Source organism: Oxyura jamaicensis, chromosome 4, assembly GCF_011077185.1.
Source record: "Oxyura jamaicensis isolate SHBP4307 breed ruddy duck chromosome 4, BPBGC_Ojam_1.0, whole genome shotgun sequence".
Taxonomy (NCBI): domain Eukaryota; kingdom Metazoa; phylum Chordata; class Aves; order Anseriformes; family Anatidae; genus Oxyura; species Oxyura jamaicensis.
Genome location: NC_048896.1, coordinates 22,122,005 through 22,142,975, shown reverse-complemented (window position 1 = coordinate 22,142,975; position 20,971 = coordinate 22,122,005). Strand labels below are relative to the sequence as shown.

The 20,971-nt window shown below is 40.7% G+C and overlaps 1 long non-coding RNA gene across 2 annotated transcripts; it reads left to right on the top strand.

Annotated features, from left to right (window-relative positions):
* Positions 1-935: 935 nt before the first annotated feature.
* Positions 936-15,399, top strand: LOC118165517. Of its 2 annotated transcripts, XR_004750087.1 has the most exons (8): positions 936-1,424; positions 2,714-2,887; positions 4,794-4,890; positions 6,057-6,220; positions 7,535-7,719; positions 8,968-9,060; positions 10,183-10,277; positions 15,171-15,399. It is a non-coding gene; the product is annotated as an uncharacterized LOC118165517 (long non-coding RNA). The 2 variants fall into 2 exon arrangements; XR_004750089.1 differs by lacking the exon at positions 2,714-2,887.
* Positions 15,400-20,971: the final 5,572 nt, after the last annotated feature.

The following is a 20,971-nucleotide window of genomic DNA, read 5'->3' as shown; positions in this document are numbered from 1 at the left end:
GGCAAAGCCAGTCCTAAAACCAGCCCCATGGTTTTGAGGGCTTGGAGGTAACACTCTGTGATGCTTTTTTTTTTTTTTTTTTTTTTTTGTGTGTGTGTGTGTCTTTATTTTTATTTTTTAATGCACTGGGCTTTCTGGGCTTGTTTTTACTGTTTACTGGCTTCTCCCCCTTACCAGTTGTCATGGGTGGGCTTTTGTTTTGATAATTTCTTGTCTTTTTTATTTTTTTAACCTCTACTTCATTCCTCTTGTCTTTTTTTTTTTTTTTTTTTATACTTCTACTTAATCTTTTATTTTTCTTTTTCCTGTTCCCCTTTTCTCTTTTTACTTTTTTATTTCTTTTTTTTTTTTTTTTAGTTTCTTTTTTTTTGTACCGCAGCTGTGGACACTTCACAGCTGAGTGAGGGCCTGATGAGCAAAGACCCACAGCTGGACTGGGTGGTGCTGGTGGGTAGCAGGGGGGACCCTCAAGGCACCCTGCATGTAGGCTTTAAATACAGAAAAAGGTGGTTAATTAGCTACATAAAAGCATGTTTATTGATTTTACAGGCAGTGCTCCATGTGCAATGGCACTGGCCCTGAACCTAGATGCACTTTGTCAGAGCCATGTGCAGTGCTCCAAGGCCGAGCCAGGCTCTCACGTCTTGGGGCTCCTGGCCAGGCTCGGGGTGCTGCTGCTTGTGTTCGGCGGGGCTCTGGGCTCTTTGGCTGGGTTTGGGGCTCGGGCACAGGACCGAGCTGGCTGTTCCCAAGCCTTGGAAATGGAGCCTGAGCCCTGTGTTTCGGAGGCTTTGGAAGAGGCCCAGTGTGCTGCTCTTGAGGCTTGAAAACAGGGACCCCATGCTGTGTGCTGGGGTTCCAAAGCAAGACAGAGATGCAAACGAGCCAAAGCAGCAGTGAGTGGGAAGTGAAACAAAGATCTCCAGCAGGGCACAATTTGTTAAGGATGTTCTGGGCTAATACTTCAATAAATACTAACTGAATCAGTCAATGCCTATACAATGTACAACTATGGCACTGAATATTAATATTCGAGTTATGGCAGTGATTGACTTATGACCTTGACTAAAGTCCAAACTGTTTGAACAAGTATAGGCTGTAGCTTTATGGAGCTGGAAGTATTCAGGGCTCCCTGGATACATGTGCTCCCTGCAGTGTCCCACCTGCTCAGTAAAGCAACAGCATAAAGCAATGGTGAGCTGCATCCACAAGCAGCCTCAGCTGCAAGAGAAACTCACCCCAGGTGGGTGCATGTCCCTCATCCTGCTCTAGCAGCCCCAAAGGATGTGCCCTGACACCCATGGCCAAACACTGGTGCTAACCTTAAATCAGGAGCTACCAGCCACCACTGTGTGAGCTGTGCCTTATGATCCACCTGCAGGAGTTGAAAGGATCTGTGCAGACACCTGTGTGTGAAGAGAGTGGTGAGAAGAGCCCAGCTCCATGCTGCAGGGGCTGTGTTGGGGACACCTCTGGGGCCATGGGGGACCCAGAGCCCAGCGCATTCCGAGGGGTGGCTGCCCTGGCCCCGCACCACGGCCGTGCCCTGGGGACGCGCTGGTGCCAGCCTGTGGCTGGGCAACACATCATGAGCACCAGGTGAACGCCTGGCAGCTGAGGGGCAGCAGGGTCACACACACGGATGGGAAGGTGCAGGGAGGGCTGGGGAGCAACAGCACCCTGTGTCTTCTGCAGGGAGAGAAAGGTGCTGAGAGTCTGCGTGCAACTCCGGATCAAAGCCTCCACCTTTAACCTCAGCTCCAACTTCACACCTGAGTTGTAGGCAGTCAGTAACAAGCAGGGGACCTGCAAACAGCCACTTAAACATGTTAAAGAAAAAAAAAGAAAGAAAGAAAAAAAAAGATTAAGAAAAAGGAAACAACGAGGCATTCATTTAACCCTTGGGAGCACCAGGGCCACCTGCACAAAGGCCTGCTCTTCTCTGGGGGACTCGGGCAGCCAACACAAAATCAACTTCATGATCTAGTACACTTTGAGAAGGCTTTTCTCCAAGCGTTCTTGAGTTTTATTCAGGCACTTCATGTTCCTGTTCTGGGTAGGCAGGTAAAGCTATGGTGTGTGTGATTTATAGGCCTCACTTTAGGAAGACAGCATTGAACTTACTTCATTTGGGGGCAACTGGTTTTTCTGAAAAGATGCAAGATTAGTTGTATGCAAGCCAAGTCCTGAGCTCATATTTAGTAAGAGCAGAAACTGTATTTTCAGTGATGTGGAGGGTTGGGTACTGGCAGAGAGAATTACTTTTCTTTTACTACATTAATGAATTAAATTTTGTCAAATGCGGTAAAACTGTGAAAACTTTTGAAATTATTACTTCCATTTCACAGGATTGTTAAAGCCCAAGTTATTCTTGCTGCTTTATAGCATAGGAAGGAATTATATTTGTCAGTAATTCTAAAGCTAGTTTTAACAGGAATTGTCCCCAGCATCTTCTGTTAATTAGAGAGGGCATATTAAAGTGTCTGCTACAGATTGAAGTATTTGTATGGTTTAATGCTGACTTGAAGTGAGGTGTATAGTGCCTTTTTCTTTGAGGAAAGTTTTTGTTAGTAGGATTCCCTGGTTAACTTCCTCACTGGGGTCCTTTAACCCTGGCTAGAGTTACTCATTCAGCAGTACTGTTAGCCTGACTTGTTTAGTTTGTTTTGTGCTGACAAGGCTTAACTGGAAAAGGCCATGTTATGCCATGCAGGTGTATCCTGGGAAGTGCAGTATGTCTTCTGGGCTTTGGGCTTTGCAAGTGGTACTGCCTTTTCCAGAAGCTGCAAACCAGTATTTTCCTGACCTGGGTCTCTCTGTTGCTGGCTTCTGCACTTCAGTCATGTGCAACTAAAACTTCTTGTCAGTCCCACTTTTGGATGCTGAGGTAATTCTGCCTTTAATTCCAAAGGAAAAATGTACTTAAAATGTAAATGCATGTAAACATTCATAATATTACGTGCTTTGAGTATCTGCTTGGTTGTTTTATCACACAGATGTGTGGATGTTCTTTAGCAGCGTGTACTGTGAGGTGTGATGAGGTGCTGTATGAAGATTTTCATTTATTTTCACTCAAAATAGTGAAAACCTTTCCTTAAAGGATTCCTTTAACTAGACACTTGATAGCTCTTTCAGTGACTGGGTATAGCAGAATTACGTAGCTCACACCCTAGATAGCCTCACAAGAGGCAGAAAAGCTTGGGAATTGAGTTTGTAGGAGCTCTGATTGCATTAAGAGGCCTTAAGTGGCCTGACAAGCCTCACCTGGTGCCTTTACTCACTAGTTCCACCTGTTGGCTAGGATCACTATTTAATCTTGGGTTTAAATGTCTCTATGGGGATTGTCTGAGCTCTGTCACTGGTGTGCATGTGCCTGGTTCTTTTTCTGACTGTTTCCTAGATGAAAAACAGTTTTTTCTCTGAGAAAAGCCCAGAAGCTGCCCCATGTTTGATAAAAATCAGCTTCAACTGGCACCAGAAGAGTCCTGCTGCTGGCCAAGGTTGCGGCAATCAGCAATGCTGGTTGCACTTCTGTGAGAGCAGATTTAAGAACAGAAAGAATCACTGCAGAACAGCAGGTGGCAGAGAGGTGTAAAAAAATGTAGAGAGAAACAACACTGCAGACACCAAGGTAGGTAAAGGAGGGGAAGAGGTGCTCCAATTGCTTGGAGAAGTTCCCATACAGCTCATGGAGAGGCCCATGGTGGAGCAGGTGGATGTGGCCTGAAGGAGGCTGTGGCCCATGGAGAGTCCCTGCAGGAGCAGGACCCAGCCCCGAGCTGCAGACTGTGGAGAGGAGCTCATGCAAGAACAGGTGATATGGGGGGAGCTGCTGCCTGTGGGGGGGCTGTTTCCTCCTGATGGATGGGGAGCAGTTTGCTCCTGATGGATGGACCCTGGGGTAGGGACCCATATTAGAGCAGCTCTTAAGAGCTGCAGCCTGTGGGAAGCCCATGCAGGATCACTTCAGGAACGACTGTGTCTCTGTTGAGTCTGGCCTGTAATGGTAATCGATGACCAATTTCCCTGTCCTTATCTTAACCCTCGAGCCCTTTTTTGTTGGATTTTCTTTCCCTGTCCTTCTGAGGAGGGTGAGTGAGTGGTGTGGAGTTTACCTGTCCAGTAGGCTGAAACTACCACAGGAGGCAGTCTGTGTGAAGTATCTAAGCACTTTGGTTTGGGGGTATCTTCGCTGGCAGAGCCCTGGGAGATGCAAGTATGGTTATGCAGTCATCTAATTTAGTTTCTTTATCAGATACGCTTAAATACAGACTCACTATATTGACAACTTAAAAGTAAGGTAGCATGAGTAATATATGCAGCTGGCTTTCTATTACCTTTGTATGCAGTTAAGAAGTCCTAAATCTGACTTTATACGTCACATGTTATGCAGAGCTTGTTCCTGATGGTGAAGTTTCCCATTTGCCTAGAGCAGTGTGGGAACAGATGCTGATGCAGAAGCATGTCAGAACACAAATACTGGTTTCAGTAATGGCCTCTACACAGCTGATATTGAAGCTTCTTTCCCTTGACCAGATGTGCTTCAGGTCACTTGCTTCTAACCATCTATTTAGAATGAATACTTGTGAAATAAGTGGATAATTTAGGTAGCACTAGTTAGAAATGGTTCTTAGACATAATGCGGTTATCCTCATACGATGATAAACTGAATTTTTTGAGGTCATGTACAGAGCTGATCCACTGAAACTTCTGGGTTACTGTTATCTTATGGGATTATTGTTTTTTTTTAGGTTAAAATTAGCTTTATTTGCAATGTACTGCTTTTCAGCCAGGTTGAAGCTCAGAGCATGAGTATGTCTTTGGCTTGCCAAGCAGAGTAGCTGGAAAATAGACCAGAAAGGCTAAGAGTCACTTCAGCTTTATTGTCAGGTAGGACTTGTCTTGTGCTTTGCTATCAGTGACACTTTGCTTTTGTTTCTGAACCCCTGTATGATTTTTTGCTCTTGAGTTTACTTTGTACTTTGTTTCTGAGTTACTGCAGAGCTGTGCCATGAATGCTGTGCAATAAGGGGGAAAGCTGATGATCCCTGTGGTATGGGGAGCATCTTGACTCAGTACAAGTGAGGTATATAGTGTCATTCTTCCAGGGGTAAGGAGAGATTAATTTTCCAGGGCTGGCTAAATGTCATCTTCTATTTATCGCAAAACTAAAGCAAATTGATACTCTCTCTTTAAGAAAGTGCTCAAGACCATCCTATACTAGGAATGTGGATCTTGTTTGACTGAGAGTGCTTGGAAATGTAATTAAGCAGCTCTGTTTCCTTGGATGGATTTAGTGGTCTTTATGTGTTATAGAGGACACTGAGGATCTATATCTGGGTTTTTGGAATCTCTTCAGGAGTTAAGATTAAAAAATGAAACACTGATAATGTGTCTGATCATCACAGTGCTATTGAAGTATTTCTGTTAAGCATCTGTCCTTGTTACAACTCTATTAGGAGGCAGTAGCCTTCCATGTGGCAGTTTGCTTCTGGTAAGAGCAGTCAAAGGAACGATGTTATTTCTAATATAAAAACTTGTAATCGTGAAGGGCTGGATAGCTAAAAGTGAGAGGTTGCTCATGATGGTAGAGAGGGGAATGGATGGTCTATAGAGAATATATTCTAGAGGGTCTTGGTGCTCCTGATGTAGTGCTGTTCTGTCACCACATGACCTCATTCTGCTTTACAAGAATGGTTTCAAATGAGTTGAAATTGCAGACAGCAGACACCCAGATGAATACATGTGGTGTCAGTTTCCTATGCCAGTGACTGCTTTACAGTAATGTGTAGCTTTGCAGACTGCTCAGATAAATATATTTTTGTTTCAGTTGCAACTGTTTAAGGTTACCACAGAAAACTTGCTTGGGAGCATTTCTGACAGGAGTGGAATAAACTCAACATTTTGGTTGATAGCTTAATAGGGTTTTTCCTTTTCTTTGAAGCACTCAGGGCAAAAATGAAATACTGTTAATGCTTTACTTAAAAACTACTTAGGAAGATAAATGGTGTCATGGTATCTCTCTTCCTGCTGTGTTTTCTTTCTTGTTCCAGTAGTAGGCTTATGCCAACATGATGACTGTCTAGCAGCTTTTCATGCTTGTCCACATGCATCTAGTTATTAGCTGTATGTCTCGTGAAATGATTTAAGTGACATGAGTTCCAGAGCAAGAGATTGCTGTGCACCTTTCAAGTTTTGTTGGTCACAAAGTGTGTTCCAGGTAAGGACAAATAGCCACATTATTCCTGATGTAGCCAGAAATTGTAGCTACTTCAGAAGTGCAGAAAATATTGGGGGAGTTGGAGGACAAAAGGTGAATTCAAGACAGTTTCCCAGTAGTTTAGAGAGACTGTGCTTCATTTGTCCTGTGTTTGTCACCTCTTCCTTTAAGGTTTTTATGCACTTAGAAACACTTCAGTGTCTCTTTAGTTAATTGAGTGAGTTGTGATAACCTTCAGGGCAGTGAACTGTAGTTAAATCCTAGTACCATAGCCTACAATAATGGGGAAAGGCAGTATCTTTAGTAGGAATGTGACTGCCCATGAGGGCTGTCAACTGAGAACACTGCTTGCTCATAGCTTTTTTCCCCTATCACTCAGAGGAGGAAAAATCCCAACAACTTATTTACCCCATGATATAGGATTGACTGAGGCAGTTATTGCAACATAGAGCTTTTAAAAAGCTACTGTTTCTTGGGAATGTGTTGTTTGGTATGCAGATGAAATCCAAGCCTGGTTTCCCCTCTGGGTGGATATACATTTATAAGAGTAACTCAAGGTATATTAACTACTTTTTCCTCTAATGACCCAGCAGTAGCAGGTTCCTTCAGCGTAAGCAATGAGTTGTGTGGTATAAGAAGAAAGATTAGGCAACATCCTTACTGCATGAGCCTCTTTCTCTACTGTTGATAGACCACAAGGCCACAAAAGAATTGATTCTGCATCCCTGCAGAAACAAGCTCACAAATTCTTCTCAAGTCGTCAACGGACGACTGTGTGTCTACTGGTTGCTAGTCAGACTGCATCACTGATGTTCAGTTGCCATTGCCATTTTGACCGCCAGATGTCTGCACTGAACTTAATAATGTAATGTAGCCTCAGTGAATAACATCTCTGGAAATAGGAGAGTTAAGTGGCAGGGAAGAGCTTTCTCCCAGGCCTTGAGTGCCCTTAAGGCAGGGATGATTTTCAGGGCTTTCTTGTCATTTTCTTGTTACACAGACCAGGGCTAGGTTCACATGACCTCCAGGTGCTAAAGTGAGTAGGTCTCACTGTGCAAAGTGGGAGGAGAAAAGATCCTTAGGTTCACAATAATAATGTGACATTGGCCTTATGGGGTTCTGTCTATTTAATCCATAGGTGACAACGTGTCTCCGTAGTTCACAGTGGTCCAGGGTAGAAGGGAGAGGTGTGTTGAAGATGCTTGCATTTGGTGTTTCATTGTGAAAAGGAAGCAGTTGGACTGAAGCAAAGGCTTGCTGTGATAGATATCTTCTTACTTCAAACTGATGTAACTTCAAACTATTTACTTTTAGTGAAAAGGAAGCAGACTTGCTCAGGCACTTCTTGCACAGCCAATAGAAGACAGCCCTAAGATGTTTCAGCACTGGTGTGCGCCCTGCTGCTTCATCTACTTCACCAGCTCTTGTTATAGACACCAGTCCTGTGTTTACCATGCACTTGCTGAAATATGGAGCTGCACAGAATCATAAGGATCAAAGTGAAACTAATTTTGACTTCAAAGGGGTTATGAAATGGGATGGGTAGTGGGCAGATGACAGTCCTGTAGCAGCCAATCTCATGCTATTGTCTAAGCTGCTTAATATCTGTATTATTTTAGAACTGATGTATAACAGTAATTTGTATTTAGGCTGTGGAATAGTTATGTTACTGTGTAATAAGATTCGTGGTACTTCATGCTGTAGTGTGGGAGACTAGTCTGGTGTGATAGCAGAAGTACTGATAGATAAGGCATGTAATGTAGTATGCGGTTGAGGGCTGGTAACAAAAGGATCACAGGATGACACTGGAGACCCTAGGTCTATCAACAAGTCATAGGTGGTCAAAGTAGTGAAAACCTGGGAGCAAACAATTTTAGGAGTTTCAAAGAGATCCAATAAAAGCTAAGTAGTATGTACCATCTTAGAGTTTTTACATGTAAACTTTGAAGTAGTGAAGACAACTGTAGAGTGAGATGCCTTATATGTCCTCTGGTGGACAGTAAAAGGGGAAGATGGTATATCATCCTTTTTTTGCCAAAGGGTTTGACAGCTTGGAATAACTTATTTCCCAGTTAAAGTCAATGACCTTAGAACAAATGGGTGTAGTTGAAGATAAACACAACAGTGGAGGGGTAGAAAGAAAGACGCTTCTGGACAGCAGTTAGTGTCCTCAGAATTCTCTGGATTAGAGGGAAAGATGGTGCCCTGCACTGCAGGCAGGGTGATGTGGGCTTCGTGGCCTTAATAGAGACCCCTCAGTGTCAGCAGTGTCCCAGAGAAATCCCAATGACCCTCTCTGTGGTGAGTGGCACAAAGACAACCCTGAAGAAGCAGCTATTGTCTGTAAGCTTTCTTTCTAGTCAAAAGTATTCTGTGAAGGTTGCTGGTGCAAAGCTGTTCATCTACATGTTTTCTGTTGTAAACATAAGCCTTTGAATGGGAGCTGTTCACAGCTTACTCAATTTTCTGTTTGGATAATCTGTAGGATCTTGATGTTTAGTGTAGAATTTGAATGTTTAAAATGTCACGTAGCCCTATCCTTTTCAGTGAGTAGAAAAGATTTTTTGTCACAAGTGCAGCTTGACAGTTGTTTTTCTGTCTAATTTATTTTAGGAACAGAAGAAAGAATGTACTGTAGGCAGCACAAAGGATTGATACGGTTCAATCTGCAAGATTCAAGAGTTTGCAGGCTATAGGTCATCCATCAAATATTTTTATCCTTTTATCCTTATCCTCTTGTGTTTCAGGTGTCTGAGGTGTGTTCCTGAGAACCTGACTGTGATGGAGACCTTGGAGTTGTACCTGGAAAGACCTATGTTTCTCAGCGTGGAGAGTAGCAGGTGAATGTCAAGCCTTCTCTTAGTTAATAAAACTCTTCTCGCTTGGAGAAATCAATGGTCTAAAGAAATGTTTCAGAGTGGCAAGCATTCTGAATTTGTAATTTATTTTTAGCTTTGATTCAACAGAGCTGTTCTCATAGTTGTCTCAGAATCTCAGGAATAAAATGGCATTAGTACTGCGATGTGGCTGTCCCCTGAAAATGACTGATGGGATTCTGACGGCAGGTGTGGTAGCTTCATTTCGAAGCAAAAAGTGAAACTGCCTGTTCTTGGAAAGCCACCTAATGAGAGCTACTTTTGTATGCAGTGAAAATAGTGTGGTGATGGAAAAGCACGCTACTTTGTGGTGTTTGCTGAAAAAAACTAGAGTGAACCATTGCTTTTTAAATGATTAGCCTTAAAACTGCTCAGAGCAGAGGTGTTAGTTGAGTCTTTAAACTCAAGCAAGTCTAAGATCAAGCAGCACCCTATGGGATTTAGTATTGACTGAGTAAAATTTTTTTGAGCTAAATTAATAAAAATGTGAAGTCCAACTTGATTTTCAGTTGATGCGTATGCCCAGGTGGCTATAGTCTTTATGGAACCTTTGGTGTCATTTTTTCAGACATCTGCATCCTTAATGCTTCTTTCCTGATGATGGACACTACGATGAATCTTGATGATGCCTAGTATGTTCCAAGCAGCATAGATTCATTTGAAGGCTTTGTGTACCTCTGCTACAACTTGAGGGCTTCAGGTGGAATCAAGGCAGTGTATGCTGCACTGAGGTTTTACATCAATAAACTTCTGTCTGTGTGGTACTCAGGAAGGAGATACTGAAGGCAGCTCTGTTGCACTTCAGTGCTATGTCTTAGTAAGTGATGTTGGAGAAATCAGTCTCTTATACACGGCTTTCTTTTCAACCTTGAAGGAAGTAAATCATACATATATCAAATCACATCTGTACTAGGTCACTGTTGGGGGTCCAGCTGAAAAATATACCTTAAGCAGGTATCTGTATCAGCTACCTATTCAATTACATTAGCAGATTATTGAGATTTATTCTTTTTCATTTCTTCAACTACCAACTACTCCCAAGTTTTTTCATGGAACTGGATATCTGAAACATTTTTCTTCTTACAGATAGAAGTCCAGTGTTCTTAGAAAACATTTTAGTATTGGCTTCAAAACCTGTCTGCTTATTGCAATCTACAAAGTCAAGACAATTTACTTAAAAGGTAAGTTGTGTTTTTGTTTGTGGGTGTTATTTTTTCTTGGATGCTGCTTAATTATCTCAGTACTATATTGCCCAACTTTAAACCTGACCAGCTATGTTAATACTTCAGTTAATTGCTCCCATGTCACATAAAAGTGGTTCCACTGACACTTGGATACTTTGAGTAAACATTTGATGTGGGTTGTTCCAGAAACAGTGTTTTTTCAGAAATATTCATACTGATGGGTAGCTTTTTGTAATTTGTCTTTACTTCAATTGTTGCAAAAACCAAGTACTATTGGACTGTTTCTGTTATAATTCTATTAGCAAAATTTGGTTGGCAATTGCAGCCAGCTCCACATGGCCATAATATTTTGATAACTGGTAGTCCACATCATAGATGTGAAGTGTAGTAAGACTCGAGCTTTAGCCCTACAAAGTTAGTGATGGCAGATGATCTTTAAGGTCTCTTTGAATCCAAGCCATGGTATGATTGATTGAGGTGTATGTGTAGTGTGGGAGCCCAATAAGGAAAAAATTAGTTAACATTTTGCAAGATCTTTTCTGACAATACAGAGGGGAAAATGGCTATGGTCATCTTGTTGGGGTAACCTCATAGGGTTGAGGTCTGCTTCTTAACACACTTGTGAGACCCTGGCAGTAGCGGTGTCCCTTCAACTACAATTTAGCACATGAAAGATACTATGAATAGACACTTGTAACTGCAGTACTTACAAAAGCTCTAGAAAATCAAAGCTCAATCCACTGGAAACCAGGTGTTAGTAGATGTCCTTGGAAGTGGATTTTTTATTTCTTGCAAAAATGCAGCATAAAGAAAAATATGGTACTCGTTGAAAATCTTGTTTTGCTCCTTGGCACTGCTTACTAATAGATTTGGAAGGGTGGATTTGGAAGTGCAGTGTTTTATTCTACATGTTCATTCTTGGAGCATGAACAAATCGTTCCTTAGAAGCTGAGCTTAGAGGATGAATGTCTTAAATAGTATGGGCAGCCCAAGCACCTAATAGTTGTGGTTGTTTTATTTTTGGCTGTAGACTGCTCAGCAGCTATTAAATGCTTTGACTACAAAAATATTTATTTAGAAAAAAAAAAAAATGGCTTCATGGGTCTCAGTATTTGTGCTGATGGAAATCTGCTAGAAAGCATATTCAACTACACCCTGTACTGCTCAACATCCTTGAAATAACACCACCTACAGAATAATAAAGTAGCAGGGAAAACCTGCGCACTGGATTGCCACTCTTGTGATATGCCAATGAAATGAGTTACCAGGACTTGAGTAGAATGAACTGTGAATTACTTGCTGAAAGATGTTGTCAAAGGGTTTTTCTTGTGATAACAATATCTTGCTAAGATGTTGTTTTTGTGAACAAGGTTCCAATAACAAATAGAGTGGGGAAGTGAATGTCCTGAAGCTACATAGCTAAGATGAGTGTTGCAGCTGGGGCCCCAGGCTGGATGGTGTTATGAAATAACAGAGGGCAAGGTACCAACATGTTATGAAAGGGTGTTTTCGCTCAAATATCTGTATTTACTAGGAAATTCTTGAACCATTTCTCAGTGCCAAGCAGAACTGCTTGGAAAAAGATGGGTCAAGTTGCTAGTCAATATGGGGAAAGACCTCTGATGGGAGAGTGCACAGGTATGCTGTGAGCTCTTCAACACTAAAGGTGTTGTCTCCTTGCATAGGCAGCATGTTCTGCGTTTAAGTAGACTGAGCTGTGCTTACTATGGAAATGTATTTTGGTACATCCAAAATACAGGAGTCAGTGAGACAATCTTAAAGTCTTCTCAAAATTAGTGATGACCTGGCTGGTAAGCAGGTGATGAGCTGCGCTGGCTGGGCTTGCTTTATGCTCATCCCAGCCCTCCTTGGCATCTGTAGTATCCTTAAGACAGCTGTCATTGCCCTTCCTGGTGAAGATGAACTGCTTTAAATTAATGCCTAAGGCAAAACTGAGAGTTATTAGGGTAGAAACATTACATTGTTTCTCTCAGCAAAGAGATAAAGCATTCTGTGTGACCTTAAGAAGTCAATGAGAAGCAATCCTTTTGTCTTGAGGCATCTGGAGAGGCTAACACTTTTGAGCTTAATTTTTATGGTTTTGAGAGCTTGAAAGTAGAAAGTAAAACTAACTTGTACTGCTTTTCTTCAGCCTTAAAAAGGCTGAATAATACAAGTATATTTAGAGGGAGGGTATGCTTAATGCTGCTCATGCTGTTGAAACTTGAAACACAAATACAGGACATCAGGTGTCATCGTTCTGTGTGGGTAAGTACCCTCAAGTGTTACATTTAGGATTGTTTGGAAAGAGAGAAGGCACAGAGTCTTGTTGTGTGTGGGGTTGCATAAAGGTTCCCCAAGGGAGTTCAGGTGTACCCAAAGGCTTCTGTTGGGAGTACTTTTTGATGGGAGAAACTGGCGCCGTATGTGTGTGTGTTTTTTTTTTTGTTTGTTTGTTTGTTTTGTTTTGTTTTGTTTTTTTTAGGATCCTAATTAGGGTTAGGCTTAGTGTTAGGTTAAGGTTAGGTTCAGGGTTGTTTGGAAAGAGAGAGCGCAGAGGCCCATTGTGTGGGTGTCCTGGTTTCAGCTAGGATAGAGTTAATTTTCCTCCTAGTAGCTGATAGGATGCTAGATTTTGGATTTAGGATGAGAAGAATGTTGATAACACGCTATTACTTCAGTAGTAAACTGAAGCAGAGTGGCATTATGGAAGCACAAGAGATTATTCCAGTGTTCCATCAGACCACGTCTCTTCAAACTGTCTTCATTCACCTGAATGGGAACAAAGTTTACATAAACTCCTGAAACTTAATTAGCTGACTGTATAATTAATGTAATACCTTAAGTATATTTGATACATCCTCTACAAGTATCTTCATTTCCAATGAGAAAAAAGTCTGGGAGGTAAGCACAACACTGGGACTGGTGGGATGTGAGAAGGTGAAGGGTGTTCCTGACGGTGAGAACTGCAAGGTGGTTTGGTTTCTGCAGGGTCTGACTTCTGTCTGATAGGCTTTGGGGTTCTGTGGAAACTTGAGTAACCCTTTACAATGATTCTCTTGCATGTCAGTTTTGCCTTTGGTAAGAATAATTTTGTGTTCATATCACTGATGCTTCTGAAACATGTAGAACTACTTCAGTGAGGAAGGCTGAGGTACTAACAAGATGCTATATGTAATTATCCCATCAAAATGAAATGAATCATTTTCTGTATATATCTCAGGTTTTGCTATCAGAAAAGAAAACAACCAAAAAAAAAAACCAAACCACACTGCTAATACACAACTGCAAAGACACAATTAAGACGCAGCTTAAGAGGCTTTGTGTCATTGCAGTATAGGGATAAATGTTTTTTGAAAGGCATGAAACTAATGAGGTTGTGGATAAAAAACAGATGCTTAAATAATAGAGATTAGCAGTGTATTATGAGTACCAAAAGGTCTCTGGCAAAATCATCAAACTTTGTCAGTGTTCTGAAATACAGAGAGCAAAGGCAACATGAGATGTTAGCTGCTCCCCAGAGGTAACAGCACAGTAGCTCAGAGTAGCAAAGTACCAGCACCATCACCAGCTGAAAGGGGAATTTGAAAAATAAACTTGAAAGCCTGGAAAATAAATTGGGTTTGGGCAGACAGGTTATTGCTAACCATTACTAATCAGCACTCCATTATGGAGAGGAGAGAAACTGCCATTGTTGGCAGTATCAGGCTGCTGAGACACCTGGCACAACTCACCTGGAGCTGGTCATTGTGGCAGAGCATTTGTGCTGGGCTGCTCACTTCCTTTGAAGTGAGAGCAGTTGTTTTGCACATGGTACAGCTGTGGTTCATTCCTCTCTCAACACTACCTTCAAATTGGCTACAGGTGATGTTTTATTTGAATAAGGAGTAATCCAATAATCTGCATTAAATGCAAAAGAATTGAATGTCAAAACTCTTCAATAGTTTCCTCATTGTTAACTTTGATTTCAGTTCCGAGTTTCCATGTGGCATATCAGTTTATTGGCTCACCTATAGTAAATGGTATAATTTCAAAAAAAACAGCTCCCCTAGTTTTTCATAACTAGAATTAAAATCAATTTGGCTTTCTCTGATGCAAAGAGAATATATCCTTTTCTCTTTACATGCTGAAGCAAATCTTCTGTTTATCTCACACAGTTCTGTTTAACAGCCTTTAACAAAATGTGTCATCCAATACAGTAAGTAAATAGTTAGCAAAATCATATTTTGGAGAGCTTGTGCAATATGAGCCCTCTCTAATACATGAACAGAATTATAATGGGTGACGATAGTTTGTACTCCATTTAGCTTTATGCTGGTGTACAGTAGGTCCAGATACAGAACAAAACCAGTTGTGAATTCAGAGTAAAGAACGATTAGTATCGCTGTGATTTTGCTGCATGGTACTCTTGTGAACTTAAAGGGACCACCCTCATACCTTCCATATATTTATTCAAGTTATTTTCTTCACAATTCCACAGTTAGTCAAAATAAAGCTAAACAAATATTGCGTTTACTAAAGAGGCTACTGGTTGGAGAGTTAGTTGATGTAACTAATGAGATATGAAATGGTTTCACATTTCATCTGAGGTACTGATTTATTTTAAATTCAATTAGTTGCAGACAGAAAAACACCACTCACATTCAGACAGTATTGAATCAATGCACTGACAGAAACTGGGACAATACTGGTATTTAGGGTATTACAACTTGCATGATTGAGTCCTTATGTCGGTAACATCTAATACATTAAGAACTTGATATTTTCTGAAATGCCAAAGATATGCTCTTTGATGTATGTATGTATATAGTGTGGGGCTTTTTTTGGGACACTGATCTGGGTTGCTGTCTGGTGGTTTGTGGTTGACAGCAGGACAATGTGTCTTTGCAGGATGGGAGAATCTTCTGCCGGAGAACAGCCTGTGACTGAGAGAACCCCAGTGCTGATCTCTTCTGCTGCCCAGAGTGTGACACTCACGTCACCAGCCAGTGCCTCGACCAAATGGGGCACAAGCTCTACTGCAGTGGGGACAACTGTACCTACAGCTGTCAGCAGTGCCATTGCCTGGCTTGGGTAAAGTGTTTTGGAGGGGAGCGAGAATGATGATTGTTGTTTTTAGCAAGATGTACTTGGAAGCAAGTCATTTGCTCTCTCTTCACCTGCTTTTCAGACTAAGAATGATACTAAAGCATTTATAGTGTATGTGCCAAATGACACACCATGAGTTTTCTTCCTACTGCTGAAAAAGTAGGTCTAATGACTGAAAAGAAAAGCCTGACAAAAGCTTGGAAACCTTGACACTGTATTAGTTTTTTTTTTTTAAAGTGTTTGTCTACTTCTGACAACTTTTATAAGGTCATCTGATCTTTAAATGATTTTTAAAGATTCTTTCACATGTGATGGATTTTGATGGAGGAGTTTCAGTTTTTAATTACAACAGCTGGTATACCTGTCTTATCAAAATGGACAGGGCAATTTTCTTTTTTAATTCAGCAAAAGTTGGAAAAATGGAGTGCCAGTGCCGTGAGGTGAATTAGAAAAGATAAAAAAGGAATAAAGAAAGCCAAAATTAGGAGACAAACATCCAAAATTAAGAACATTTCTTTTCTCATTAAGTACTGTAGGTTATCTCCCTACAGCTTTAATTTTTGCACAGATATACTAATAGGTGCAGCAGTGAAGTTCATTAAAATATTCAGTTTTCATTTATAGCTGTCTGTATAACATTGTTTTTACATGTGATATTAATCAAGAGGTGTCTGAGCATCAGGAAACAAATTACATTCAAAGCTAAGTTACTGTTAAGAGATAATAATCTGTAACAGAGAAGTATTGTGTTTGGTATTCTACTAAGATGGTTTTAATGTTGGCAAAAGAACAACAAGAAACATTTGCTGACAGCAGCAATGGCAAATATTAAATATGATTTTTTTTTTACAAAGGATGCTGAGTTTCTGGTCAGCACTTCTTCGCCTAATTTTATGATTACGTTAACAGACATACAGAACTAAAAGACACTGATTCAGTAAATCAGTCCTATATCTAAGGTTAGGTGCAGTGTAGATGTTATTAACATCTGAAGTGCTTACAAAGTTGCCTAATGCAAGTTTAGTTTAGTTTATGCACAGATCCTACAGCAGTGACTCTACAGAAATGACTGCTTTTTTTGTTTTAAGTTCCACTAAGTGGAAGATAACACATTGCAGGTATTATCAACTCCTTTAGCAGTTGACAATAAAATACCTTTTGACTGTTACTAGTTAGATCCATGTTCAGTGCTTCTCAAACATGCTAACTTAGATCTATTTGCATTGTTAATTTCCTATTTAAACAGTTGCTGTGACTGCACAGAGATTTCTATGTGACCATGCCCCATAAGGGCATAAGTCTGCAAGGCCATCACTGCAAAAATTGTAGTTTATGGAAAGTTATTGTAGACCTGTATTTAATGCTGTCTTTAAAAACCCCAAAGAACTCAGGTTCTCTTCCTATAATGACAGTGTTGTTTTTAGTCAAAAAATCAAGCAAATGATACTCTGCTACATTTAGGAAACTTTGTTTCAGTATTCAAATATGCAGTTACATGATCAACCAGGCTGGGAAGCTGATTCTTAAAATCTATTTCAATTTGGCAAAATAAATGTTTTCCATTTGACAAGAAGCAAAGTTAGCTAATAAATGGGAATGAATTCAGTGAGCTTTGTTTCAATTTTTACAGGAAGGAGGAGTGGACTGTTGGTGGCTTCTGTGCCCCAATCTAAAATGCAAGTACACAGCAATTTCAGAAGGAGAGTGCTGTCCCCGCTGCATCAGTGACCCCTGCCTGGCTGACAACATCACCTATGACATCAGGAAAAGCTGTCTAGATGGCTATGGAATTACAAGGCTTAGTGGTGCCGTATGGACCATGGTGGGATCTCCTTGTACAACCTGCAAATGCAAAGTACGATGGACAAGGTTGAATGGTAATGGAAATGTTTGTTGCTACATAAAAACAGGGTCATTTTCTGCCCTTGGAAGCTCATATTCAGATTGCTGCAAAGTGAATCAGACCTGAGGGCAGAAAAAGTAGCATACCAAAAAAATGTCTTATGTGGTCTGCAGGGTGGAAATAGAACAATCTGTGCTTGTTTTCTTAAAAATGTTGATCACAGTTACGTAATATCCTAGCACAATTTACAGACATTCTGTTGGCGAGCCTTTCAGGCATTTTTAGTATGAAACTAGGCTAACATTTTAATAATTAATTCATGTGAATGTTTATGAAAGCGTATTAGTATTCTTGACTCTGCTTACCAGCTCTGCAAAAGACAAGTTTCACCAGCAAGTATACAAGTAGAAACCCCATATGAAGGCACTTCCATAAGAGAAGTGGGAGGGAAATGTCACAGTTTCTATTCCCTAATCACATTGTCGTCTATTTTGTTCAGTGGCTCTAAGGTAGAAGAACAGCCTGTCTCCCGTTTTCCATGCAGTGATAATCCTACTGGGCTACTTCTCTGTGACCTCTCTTGTGTACTTTCCCTGATCTCAAAAATTTTCTATGGTTTTCTGATCAGTGGGCCAGCATGAACAGGGAGAGAGCAAGGACACGCCTGCTTTATTTGCTGCTCTCTGAGTAGATCAGAGAGGTCACTGTGTAGGGAGTACTCTAATCCATAAGTATGTACACATAATGAACTCTGCCACTGCCAGCAGTTTTCCAGAGAAGGGTAAAGGCAATTGTCTCCAAACAAGGTAAATAATGCAGAGCAGTGTGTGCCATGAGGAGCTCCAAGCTAGCAAGCTCAGCCTCCCCAAAGTGCCTGCTTTGGGGCTGCCCAGGTGTAGGAGGGACCAGGACCAGAAAAATTAGTTTCCAGCATTTTCTGGGAGTTGGTTCAGGCATTGTTTCCCCAGCCATTCTCCTATCATGATGTATGCAGTGTGAACCTTGTGCCTGGATGCTGTACTTCCCCATTTACTGAGCTTACAGTTTGAAATTGCAAACTTTCTGGCATCTGGTCTGGTCCACTAGGTTCTTGCCTGCTCCTGCCCTTTGCCACAGTTCACTACCCTTCAGTTGTACATGAGTAAATGTTTTAGAGGCTGTGATATAAGCAGAAATGGCAAAATGGTCCAGATTTAAAAGTGCATTTTTCTGTAAAGTTATTTTTATATTTATACAAAGATGATGCAACTGATCCAGAGTATGGTGTTCCTCAAAATAAAAACAGTGAAGATCACTTAATTTTATAAGTGGTCAGGAAAAAGTATCTTAAGGTAGTTGTCACCAAAGCCAGTCACTATGGACTTAAGGCTGTAGTAGATACATTCTATTGACAAAGGACTAATAAAAACCAGATGACAATATCCTGTTTGCTGCTATTTTCAGACTCCATGGAAGCATGAATTCTGTGCTTTGTATCACTCTAAGTGAAAACTGATCTTCTCTTGCTTTTTAACAAAAATTAATGGACAGAATTATGAAAATATTGCTTTGTATTACATAAAATATTCTTGCGTTCACTGCGGGAAACCAAGCTGTAAATTATTGAAGTTAGCTTTTCTGCCATTCTTCAGAGTTTTTGCTATTGATTAAACCAAGAATCTGAAAGATGGGCATATTTCAGAAAAATCAAGAGCTTCCCAGTATGGATCAGATTAAAACTCTGTCTGTCAGTTTTCTTGCATGGGACAAACCAAATTGAATCATCTTTGTTGCCATTGTTGTACTGTGTTCTTCACAGGAAGAAGGTGGGTATTAAGGAAAGCTGTGGATGAAACAATGCATAGGGAAAGTAGGATTTACTTATTGGATGAGTTGTAAGACCACATTTCTTGGAGCTGATGGATTCTAATTGGGATGTCACGTGTTGCATTTGTGCATTAGGGGTGCACATAAAGGGGTGTGGGTGGGCAAATAAAGGATAATGATCTAGATAGTCAAGGTATCCCAATGTTTGTGGATGCCAATAGAGAACCAAATCCAGAATCAATTAATTAATGTATGTAACTCCTGTATACTATGATATGACCACATATGTTAGGATTACTGTGGCTTTAAACATGATATAAATAATTGCATAACTTCATTAGTTATTTACTACCTACAATGAATTAGTTCAGCACTCAACTACCTTAAGCAGCACTTCCTTACAGGACTTACAGTTTGTATGCTGAAGGCACAGCTGTATCTTAGCTGACAGCAATGAACACGCTGTGGCTAATTGAAGTGGGAGGTGTTATGGTTGCAGTACTCAGCTGACTCAGTGTTGACAACTTAGTAATTTCTTTAAAAAAAAAAAAAAACAAGTCAGGCTCAGCAAATTTTGGCTGACTAAAACCAACCAACCAAAAAAAAAAAACATTTTTGTGTCCTGCATTCCAAGTTTTAGGCTCCTGAAAAAAAGGGTTCTGAGCTGACAAAATAAAATCTTTTTTTTCCAGGCCCTTTTTCTCATTGCTGCAGCCATAGCCACCTTGAGGGGGAAAAGGACTTGTGTTTGCTCTGCATCCCCTACACTAACACAGTGTTTTACTGGAATCTCTGTCACCTCCAAAGTAGCAGTTAAATCCTGCCTAAAGATAAGGAGGCCTCCACTCAGCAGGGTTTGCTTTTCTCTTTATGGTAGAAAAATATGGTTTTACTTCTGTGCTACAGAGGAGATCTAGTGTTAAAGTGTGTCTCTGAGCAGCGATGGTGGCTACTGCTGCAGTCTCATATGACCTTGGTTGCGGATGGGTAAGTTTGTACAGGGGAAATGAGGAACAGTCTGGAACATGGTGCCCTATGGGCTCTGCATGGGTTCTGCCACTGATGAAACTGAATTTTAAGTTGGATTTTTCAGAATGGGTGTATGCAGTATTACATGTATTACAACTAACTGCCGTGGTTTCTCCTGTCAAGAATAAAACTATGACACCTATATGAGTATTTGTGTGCTTGCTTACACAGAAGACTATGCAGCCGAGAATAGTTGGAAAATATCATCCTTCCTCAAATTATCGGTTCTAATTCTTAGCTGCTGTTCATGCCCCCACTCTCAGTGTCTTAAGAAAAGGATAGTCATTTGCTATCATCCCACAGTGCAGGTGAGAACACCAATGTATTAAAACAGGGTTGGGTGAAAGGAATATAAAGCCTAATAAATGTGATCCATGGGAGCAGCTGCAGAGACAGTGAATGTGTCTAAGACTTTTTTTTTTTTTTTTAAATAAATAACAGTGGAATAAAAAATTTGTATTTTTACAATCCTGTGTTTGACAATATCCCCAGCATCAAGCCTGCTTCATGTCATTGTATAACAGTTAGGAGAGACTCTTGTTTTAATAAATTAAGGTTTCAAGCCATATGTTTCTGAAGCTGACACAGACTTGCAAGAAGAAATACCACTAATGTTTTTTTATTGACCACCATCAGAGATTACTGCAGCAGGGAAGGGGTCTTGGCTGTCCTTTTGCTAGTGAGCTCAGTTTCTCAGAGGAGCTGTTTTGCATAGAAAAGGCAAACTCATGAAAACTAAGGCTTCTCTAAAGGCCAGCAGCTGTCTGCTGTGACTGAGCCGGGTTGGTTTTGTTCTATTTCCCCAGGTGTAGCACCACTATCTTTGTGTTTTAAATAGTCAGTCAAATAATGGCTGGGAATTTGAGCCAGAAAGCAAAACCAAGATGACCTGAACTGGGAAAAACAAAAGAAAGAAAGGCACAAC